The 8,728-nt window shown below is 34.6% G+C and overlaps 1 non-coding gene across 1 annotated transcript; it reads right to left on the minus strand.

The window, feature by feature from the left end:
- Positions 1–8,163: 8,163 nt before the first annotated feature.
- LOC123624909 lies at positions 8,164–8,269 on the minus strand. Its single transcript, XR_006730271.1, has one exon. It is a non-coding gene; the product is annotated as a small nucleolar RNA SNORA11 (small nucleolar RNA).
- Between the last annotated feature and the right edge of the window lie 459 nt (positions 8,270–8,728).

The raw sequence follows: 8,728 nt of genomic DNA on the forward strand, positions 1-8,728 counted from the left end.
AAGGTCTTTATGGTTTGTGGTCATAGAATAAAAGTATTATTGAAGACTAGACAAGGAGAGGTAAATAGTATAATATAGTATCATCATCTTCCAGGTTAATTTATACTTTGTGACTTTAAATATATTTTGATAGTAAGGTAGACATATCTTTAATTCTAACCTTGGGACCTTCTATAAGACAGGATAATAAACAAAATTCTCCTAGAGCAAGTACATGCCTGTTTTATATCTTTCTAACTTTAAAAGTTAATTGGCTCTTAAAGCATGTCATTGGATATATATCTCCCTATCAGAGTGGTTGAAAGGGATTATTTAAGGATAACTTGAAATTACAAAGGCCCTTCACAAATTAAGTTAATTCTCTCTTGCAATAGCCTTTCTAGGTAGAAAAATATTGTCCTCCTATAAATGACAGTTAAAATTGAAATGTAGTTAAAAATAAATTAGTTAATGTAGAGAAAAATCAAGATTATTAACTTTATAGTAGGCTTGTGGCCTAATGTTAAAATCTCTACTTCTCTGTTAATGGTAAAATTCTTCAGTTATGGCTTTCTTAGGGCAGGTACCTTTTGTGTCATCATCATCATTGGTAACAGCATTATTATCATCATTTTCATTGTTATTACAACACTAGTCACATTAGCATTTCATATTGAAATATTTTTAATTACAGTCTGCAGATACTGACAGCATATGACAAATAGACTGCTTCTAAATAGTTGCAGTTCAGGCTTTCTCTCTTTTGGTCTATGCATGAAAATAGGGTGGAAGGCAAAAAGACAACCATTCCTTTGAGATTTATTTTAGAATTTTATCTAGTGCATTAGTAAATAAAATAGTCCCATGTTGAACTATGCACTTTATTTTCTTCTCTTTTTATTTTTTGTTAGCTCTACTTATGGATTTATTTTCCTGTAGTGTTTTGCATAAGCTATGTTAGCATTTGTCCTGAGTTCCAAGCACTATGTACTGCTTTAGCTTATAGTCCTTTTAGTTAAAATTTGGTACAAGAGGTTGTTTTTATATATGAAAGACTTATTGTATAATTTTGTTGTTTTTGCTTTTTCCTTTCTGGTATGTTTTTTGAACTGTAAGATTTGAATAATTCAAAAGGGGGCCTTTTGCATATTCTAACTTCAAGAATTTTGTATTTTCTTACTAGAAGAATTAGAAGGACAAATTATTTACTTCCGTTCATTTGTTTATTATAGAAACAATCCTGAAATAGACAGTATTTATTTTCCAAACAGATCAGTAGTGACAATGTTGAGCTTTACCTGAGCCCTGTGATCCTGGAATAGTGAAGGTTAAAGAAATCTTCTCTTTCAGGTCCTGGAAAAGGGTTTACTACAAACAAACATCCCTCCCTGTATGGCTGAGATAAGATTCATGGATGTCTTTTTTTTTTTTTTTTTTTTAACCTATGACAAGGCCAGACATAGACCCTCCAAATTCCCATTTCTTGCCTCATTATGTGACTAGTTGAAATGTTTGTCCCTTCTGATCAGTAGGAACAAAATACTTGTTAACCAAACTTTGGCTAAGTTCTCACCTTCCCCAGGCCCCTAAACAAAACCGAAGCCTGCACCAGCATACAATCCTTCCTTAAAAGCCTTTCCCAAGAATAGGTTGGCCTCAGGGTAAAAATATTTTCTGATCTAGCTTCCTTTCATCCTACTTCCTCATCCATTTTAGCCTTATTTATTCCTGCTTATAAAAAAGAAAAAGCCCTTTTCTGTCTAACCTTTGAGAAACTTGCAGGTTTCGTAGGGACAGCTATCTCCCTATTGCAGTATTTCCCCCTACTCTCATTACAATAGTGCCTTTCCTACTCTTGCAATCGTCTTTTCTAATAAATTCTGTCCTTATCAGTGTCCAAAGTTGTTTTTATTTGACATCCACAGAAATTTGTTAGTTAATTATAGCATTAAATTCAGCTAATGCCTTAAATATATATGGTAGACTAAATTAAGGTAACCAATATATCTACAATAAATTATTATAAAAATATAAATACATAAATTACTATCCAATTATCAATTTATTATACCTTGCTTTGTGATTTTGCATCTGGGCTCTGTAAACTCCCTCGCCACCTGGCAGAATGTTAAACATCATCAATAGAGGGCACTAAGGAGCATCTGCAAAGAGGGAGTACTAGGTTCAAGTTCTCCATTTTTATTTTTCAGCCTGTGACTCTAGGGCCCTGTACAGAAAACCTCTAAGCTGTGCCCTCAGGCCATACTCTACCCACCAGCAGCCTTCTGAAGGCTCCAGTTTGTCCACATCACGACAGCTGGTTGCTTCTAAAGACTATTGTCAGTCCCAGTCCTTTGCCAGTTTTCTTCAGGACAGGCTGTGTGTCCCTTTGGTAATTGTGCTCCCTTTGCAGAAGCCTGAATCTCAGCATTGCTGGATATCTCCTGGTTCCTAGTTCCTTTATCATTTCTCTTCTTCAATGGGTAGTAGCTGCCCATTCGGCCTTAATGCTTCTAGATCTCTTAAATCTACTTTTACTTCTTTTGGTAGTTAACCACCTTTTACTGGCCAACAAGTCTTTTTTTTTTTTTTTAATGCTTTTGTGTGTGTGTGTATGCTGTAAAGTTTTACGGGTTTTGATAAACGCTTAATGTCTTGGTATTCACCGTTAGAGAAGTTTCATTCATACAGAAGTTTCATTGCTTGAAAACCATCTCCTGTGCTTCACCAATTCAATTCCTCTCCTCCTCAAATCCCTAACAACCATTGATTTTTTTTTTTTTACTGTTTCTATAGTTCTGCCTTTCCCAGAATGTCATGTAGTTGGAATCATATAGTGTGTGTCCTTTTTAGATTGGCTTTGTTCGCTTAGTAGTATGCGTTTAAGGTTCCTTAATGTCTTCTCCTGGCTTGATAGCTTTTTTCTTTCTTTCTTTTAAATTCCGAAATATTAAGGAGGTACAATTGTTTTTGTTACATGGATACTTTTTATAATGCTTGCTTAGGTCACAGCTTTTATTGTGCCCATCACACGAATAGTGTTCATTGTACCGGATAGGTAGGTTTTTACCCCTCTGGTCCTCCTCCCCCTTCTTGATTTCCAATGACCTTTACATCTCTTTGTGCCCATGTGTTCCCATTAGTTAGCTCCCAATTATTAGACAGTACATGTGGTATTTGTTTGTCCATTCCTGAGATACTTCACTTAGGATAATGGTCTCCAGTTCCATCCAAGTTGCTGCAAAAGACATTATTTCATTCCTTTTTATGGCCGAGTTCAGGCATTTAGGATGTGTTCAATAAATATCAGTTAGATAAATAATTAAGTTCAATGTTTCTTATTACTTAGTGATGAGATTCAAGATACTTTTTATCAAAGGTAGGAAAAATGATGGCTGTTTTTAGCCAGTATGACTCTCCATACCTCTGTGGCTGACCTTGCATCACAGAGGTAACCTAAGCAGGTACTGCTGAGCCAGGGATTAGAAAACCAAGAAAAGAGAATCTTTTAGTCTCAAAAGAGACTATTTTACTTCAAAGAGAGTAGTATATAGGCTTTGTATACACTGGTCACTGGGAGACCTTTTCCTCCTTATATTTTCTCAACAGAGCCTATAGGCTGTGACTTTAAACCTCAAAGACAAGCTATGTGTCACATGGGCTACAGTGTTAGAGCATCAAGATTTAGCCTTATAATTTTAGGCTGAGCATTAGATGACACATTAAATCAATAGCCAAATCATAGTTCCACTTTATGTTTTTATTAGCTGTATTCAGGACCAAAGAAGAAACAGTGTAAGTAACTTACTATATTTATGAGGCCTGTCCAATAGTTTCAAGGGCAATACCCATGTCTCTAACATATGGTTTCTAAGAATGTCTGATTTATTATTTATTAATTATATAAGCTCTGACTGTGGATAGTGACTTCAAGAGCCAGTCAGTGTGTTCAACCACAGGAAAGTGGTGAATATTTATCAGCGGGTAGATAAATAGGAAAGGGGGCAGCTCTCTTTTCATGAAAATATTACTTTCATTTGCCTGGGGTAGAAGAAACTGGGATGAGATGGCCGGCCACGTATCCCAGGGTCAGAGTTGGTAAAGAAAACTTGTACCTGGGGTGCTTTATCGTAGGAAATTTGTTGGCACTGAAGGAGTATAAAAACTTGGGACATCAGAGAAATTTCCTGAGCTGAATGAAGCTCAGGAAATGTTTTTAGCTCTCAAAACAGCAGCAAGCACGCTAAAGTGTCAAGGTGTATATGAGGGACATACTTAAAATGAGGTAAGACCATTGAAGCCAAACAAGATTTATATGATGGGATAAAAAAATAAGACTTATTTATTCATTTAAAAATACTTTCTTAGGCACTTAAAATACCTCACAGTAAAATATATATATATATATATATATATATATATATATATGCACACACACGCTATATACTAAGACAGAAATCCCTGCTCTTTGTAGAGCTCATGTTGCAGCAGATATACTCAGAACTTACTGTTTTTAAAATGGCCCTAATAAGGACAGTGATATGTGAGTTATTACTAGGTTGACTTGGGTCAGAAAAAGCTAACAGAAAAAAAGAGGCATGGCCTCATGGAGTGATGCTCCAGAGAAAAACTGGATCCATAGAAATATTGAGAGGCATTCTGTTAAACTTCAGATATGAAGTTAATAGTAGTCTACAGCAATACCACCCTGAATATGCCCGATCTTGTCTGAAGTCAGTAGTAACAGCACTTAGACTAATCATTCATTGAGAAATGGGACACATAAAAGCAGAGGAAAAAAATATGCATGCTTGTAGTGCCAGCTACTCAGGAGGCTGAGGCAGGAGGATCCTTTGAGGCTGGGAGTTTTCTAAGCTGCAGTGTGCTATGATTGTGCTTACGAATGGCCACTGCACTCCAGCCTGGGCAACATAGCAAGACTCCATCTCTAAAAAGAATTTAAAAAATTTTAAAAAGCGTTAAAAAAAATTAAAGTAAATTTGAAAGGAGCATCAGAAAATAAACTTGACATGTCTTATCAGTTTTAGATTAGTTTCAATATGGCATATATCCTTAGATAGCATAGCAGGGAAATGTATAATTAGGACTCCAAGAGAAGCAAAAGGAATGTAAAATATCCTAAAGGGAAACCAGGCAGGACATTAACAGATGGAGTCTAATCCTGAGCTAGTTGAGCATTTAATACTAACAATGATTAAAAACCACAAAGCCCAAACCTAGTATCTCAAACCCAAAAGCAAAAAAGAAGAAAGAAAAGAAGGCACACTTAGGAGAGAAGCAGAGGGACAACTTAAGAAAATTAAAATGTTAAAAACTCTTCTGAGTTTGCCTAAAATAAATAGGGTAACAACAGTGGAAAGTAGAACACCAGGGGATATCCCATGAAAGCAGAAAAAAGAATTGTTGAAACAAAATGTTTCTGTTGCTGTTGAAGTAGAAGTTACTCAAGAAGGAAAATTTTAAAGTGTATTTATAGTCCTCTTTGGAATTTCAGGACACATATTTCAGAAGGATCAGATGTAATTTTGATTCAAGATTCTGCCTTGGATAATTTTCCAACTGAGGGGAGGAAAAATATTGCGAATGAGAAGAAACTTTTCTTTAGGAGGCAGGTTAAAGAGAGCTAAGCAATTTGTGGAGCAAGAAGCAATAGTAAGGAGTTAAAATGTCAGATGATAAAGTGAGGAACTTTGTGGAAGACCCTGGGTACTGTGGGCATCACCATTGCAGACTTGCACATCTTACAGGAAAACTGGTCATCTCAATGTCATTGTCTAGGAAAGGAGGCAAAAAGAATTAGTTGATCCTGCCACACATTCCTTCCCTAACCCTGAGGTATGGTACACATGGTGACATAATTAACCATTTGTTCGTCAGTTGATAATTAAACTCACAGGTTGTGAACTCCATCAGTCTGCACAGGCTAATTGGCACCCTGCTGAGGCCAAACTAAGGTTTTTTTTTTTCCTTTATTATCCCAGTGTCTTGGTGGTCTAAGCCTTACCTTCAGAAATTTTTGGCAACATTAGTTTGGAGAAAGTATAACACTCAAAATGTAATATTGTTTATGGACCCTTGAGAATCTCTTGTGTTTTCTAAATTTTGTGGATATAAGGCTGATATTGCAATGACAATACTTGTCCTAGCAATTGTTAAAGACTTTTTAAATACAATAATACATAAATACATACAATAATACTAATAATTGTATTAATCATTCTTGTATGTGTCAGGCACTGTTATTTTAAGGCCTTCATTTATAATTTAAAATATAAATAGATTTAGAGTTCAATTAATTCAACTATAAAGCATAAAAGAACTTTGCTCATTCCAGGGACAACTGATTGAAGGAATAATTTCCTGAGATTCCAAGAGACCCCTGTGACTGAGAGTGAGCTGAGAAAGAAATTGGGAATGATAATTATGGACTTCCTTGAGATTTTAATAATTTTGGAGTGAAATTAAATTTTGGACTTAAATTTATTCCTGGAGTTGCATAAAGGGGAGAGGATTTAATAGCATTTAAATGTTGGACATTTAAATATTTGTGTTCTTTGAAGTATATCTCTTCTATCATTGAACTGATTACCAAATTTCTACTAAGATATATCAGTCCTTGCAACAGGGCATGATATTTAGGATGGGAATTATTCTAGGGAGCAATTTTATTTTATTTTACTTTATTTGCCTGTGGGGGAGTGTGGACTTGGAATTAATTTTGTATAATGTTTTGACTTAATATAATATTTTCTTGAGGCAAAAGCTAAATCCACGTCCAGTGGTCCCAGGACAATACTCAAAAAAAAAAAAAAAAAAAGGCTATATTTGGCACAGGGCAATTGCTTTAGGAAGTAGGAGTAGAACTAGCCTGAGAGAATAATGGTCTCCACCCAGGGGCACAGCTTTTAATTATTAAGGGTTAATTGTTAAGACCCATAGGTTAAGACAATAAGATCTGGGGGAGTGATAGAGTGCAATTTGCTTCCCTATAAATCTATTTCCTTGAGAAATCATTTATTCCAGTCCCTGGGAGAGACCAGTATTGTGAAAACTTTTGCTTCCCTTCCAAGCTCCCAACTCTTTCCCTTACTAATTGCCTAAAGCAATTCAAGAGAAAACAAATTGATCAACATTATAATTGTTGAGAATTGCGTCTCAGTAACCATGTTTTGAGCATTGGCAATTTTGGTATGTCATGTTATTGTTTTTATAAATTTTTATAGATTTATAAATTTTTATAGATTTCTACTTATTTTTTAGTTTATTTTAGATTTTCCTGAATTTTATATTTTTTCTAATCTTTTTTGAGTCAATTATACATGCAAATCACTATTTTAACATAAAAAGGCCAATTTTAGTAACAAACAGTTGGACATTACTTGGAAAACCTAAAATATTTAACATCAGTATACTGGCTGGAGCAACTTAACATCTTCAACAATAGTGTATTGATTGGAACGATTTTAAATAAAGGTTCTATAATTGATGAACTGCTTAAGTAAAATTTGATAGTTTGCAAAAAATGAATAAAAAATACTTAAGCATAGAATTGGGTTAAGTATATCAAGGTTTTACCAGTGATAGTATCTGGATGCTTGCATTTGTACTTATTTTTATCATAATTATTTTGTATTAAAAATTACATTTGTGCTAAGGAAAATGCAAAATTAACTTTAAAATAATACCCCAAAAGGAAAATAAGTGGCTTTGGAGAGTCTGGGTGATTTATACTTGAAAATGATAATTCATTATAAACTAATTATGCCTGTTCTGCTAGATTGACTGTATTTTAATTTTATGCTCAGGTGTGAAAAACATTTAGTTTGTTCCAATTAATTCCTTCTTGTTGGACATTTAATTTTACTTGCCAAATCAAACCCATATTACTGAATATTGAAGTTGTGCCAAATTATTTCCAGTCAACTAGCTGGGCAATTGCAATGTATGTGAACACTTTAATTAAAACTAAAAATTTTAAATTAATTAGAATATAGTCAAATACAGCTTAAAAATCTATGTGTGTAATTTTATCTTTTTTTAAATTTTAATTGCATTTTAGGAACTTATGTCTCAAGGTCACTGCTATGGTTTGAACATTTGTCTCCTCCAAAACTCATGGTGGAATTTATTTAGTTATTTATTTTTCTCTCTCGCACCCCCGATAGAAGTAGGGCATTTGTTAGGGAGGCCACAAGTTTTGTGGCCCTTGTCACAATGATCCTCGACTCCTGTTGGGTGTGTTGTAAATTATGGTGGAATTTAATCCCCAGTGTGGCAGTATTGAGAGGTGGGACCTTTAAGAGGTGATTGGGTCAAGAGGGCTCTGTCCACATGATTGGATTCATGAGTCAATGAATTATCATGAAAATGAGACTGATGGCTTTATAATAAGAGGAAGAAATACCTGAGGTAGAACATTAGCATGCTCAGTCCCTTTGCTATGTAATTCCCTGTGTCTCCTTGGAACTTTGCAAAGGGTCCCTTGGGCCAGCAAGAAGCCCTCACCTTTGACCTTGGACTTTTCAGCCTCCATAACTGTGATAAATAAATTTCGTTTCTTTATAGATTACCCATTTTCAGGTATACTGTTATAAGCAACAGAAAACATACTAAGATAGTTACCAATAATAAATATTCATTGCAATAATAATCATTGTAATATGTCACTAAATGATTTAATAGGTTTTTTCTAAAACATGCTTGTGTTCTCCAGCATTTAATACTGTTG

This window comes from Lemur catta, chromosome 19, assembly GCF_020740605.2.
Source record: "Lemur catta isolate mLemCat1 chromosome 19, mLemCat1.pri, whole genome shotgun sequence".
NCBI lineage: Eukaryota > Metazoa > Chordata > Mammalia > Primates > Lemuridae > Lemur > Lemur catta.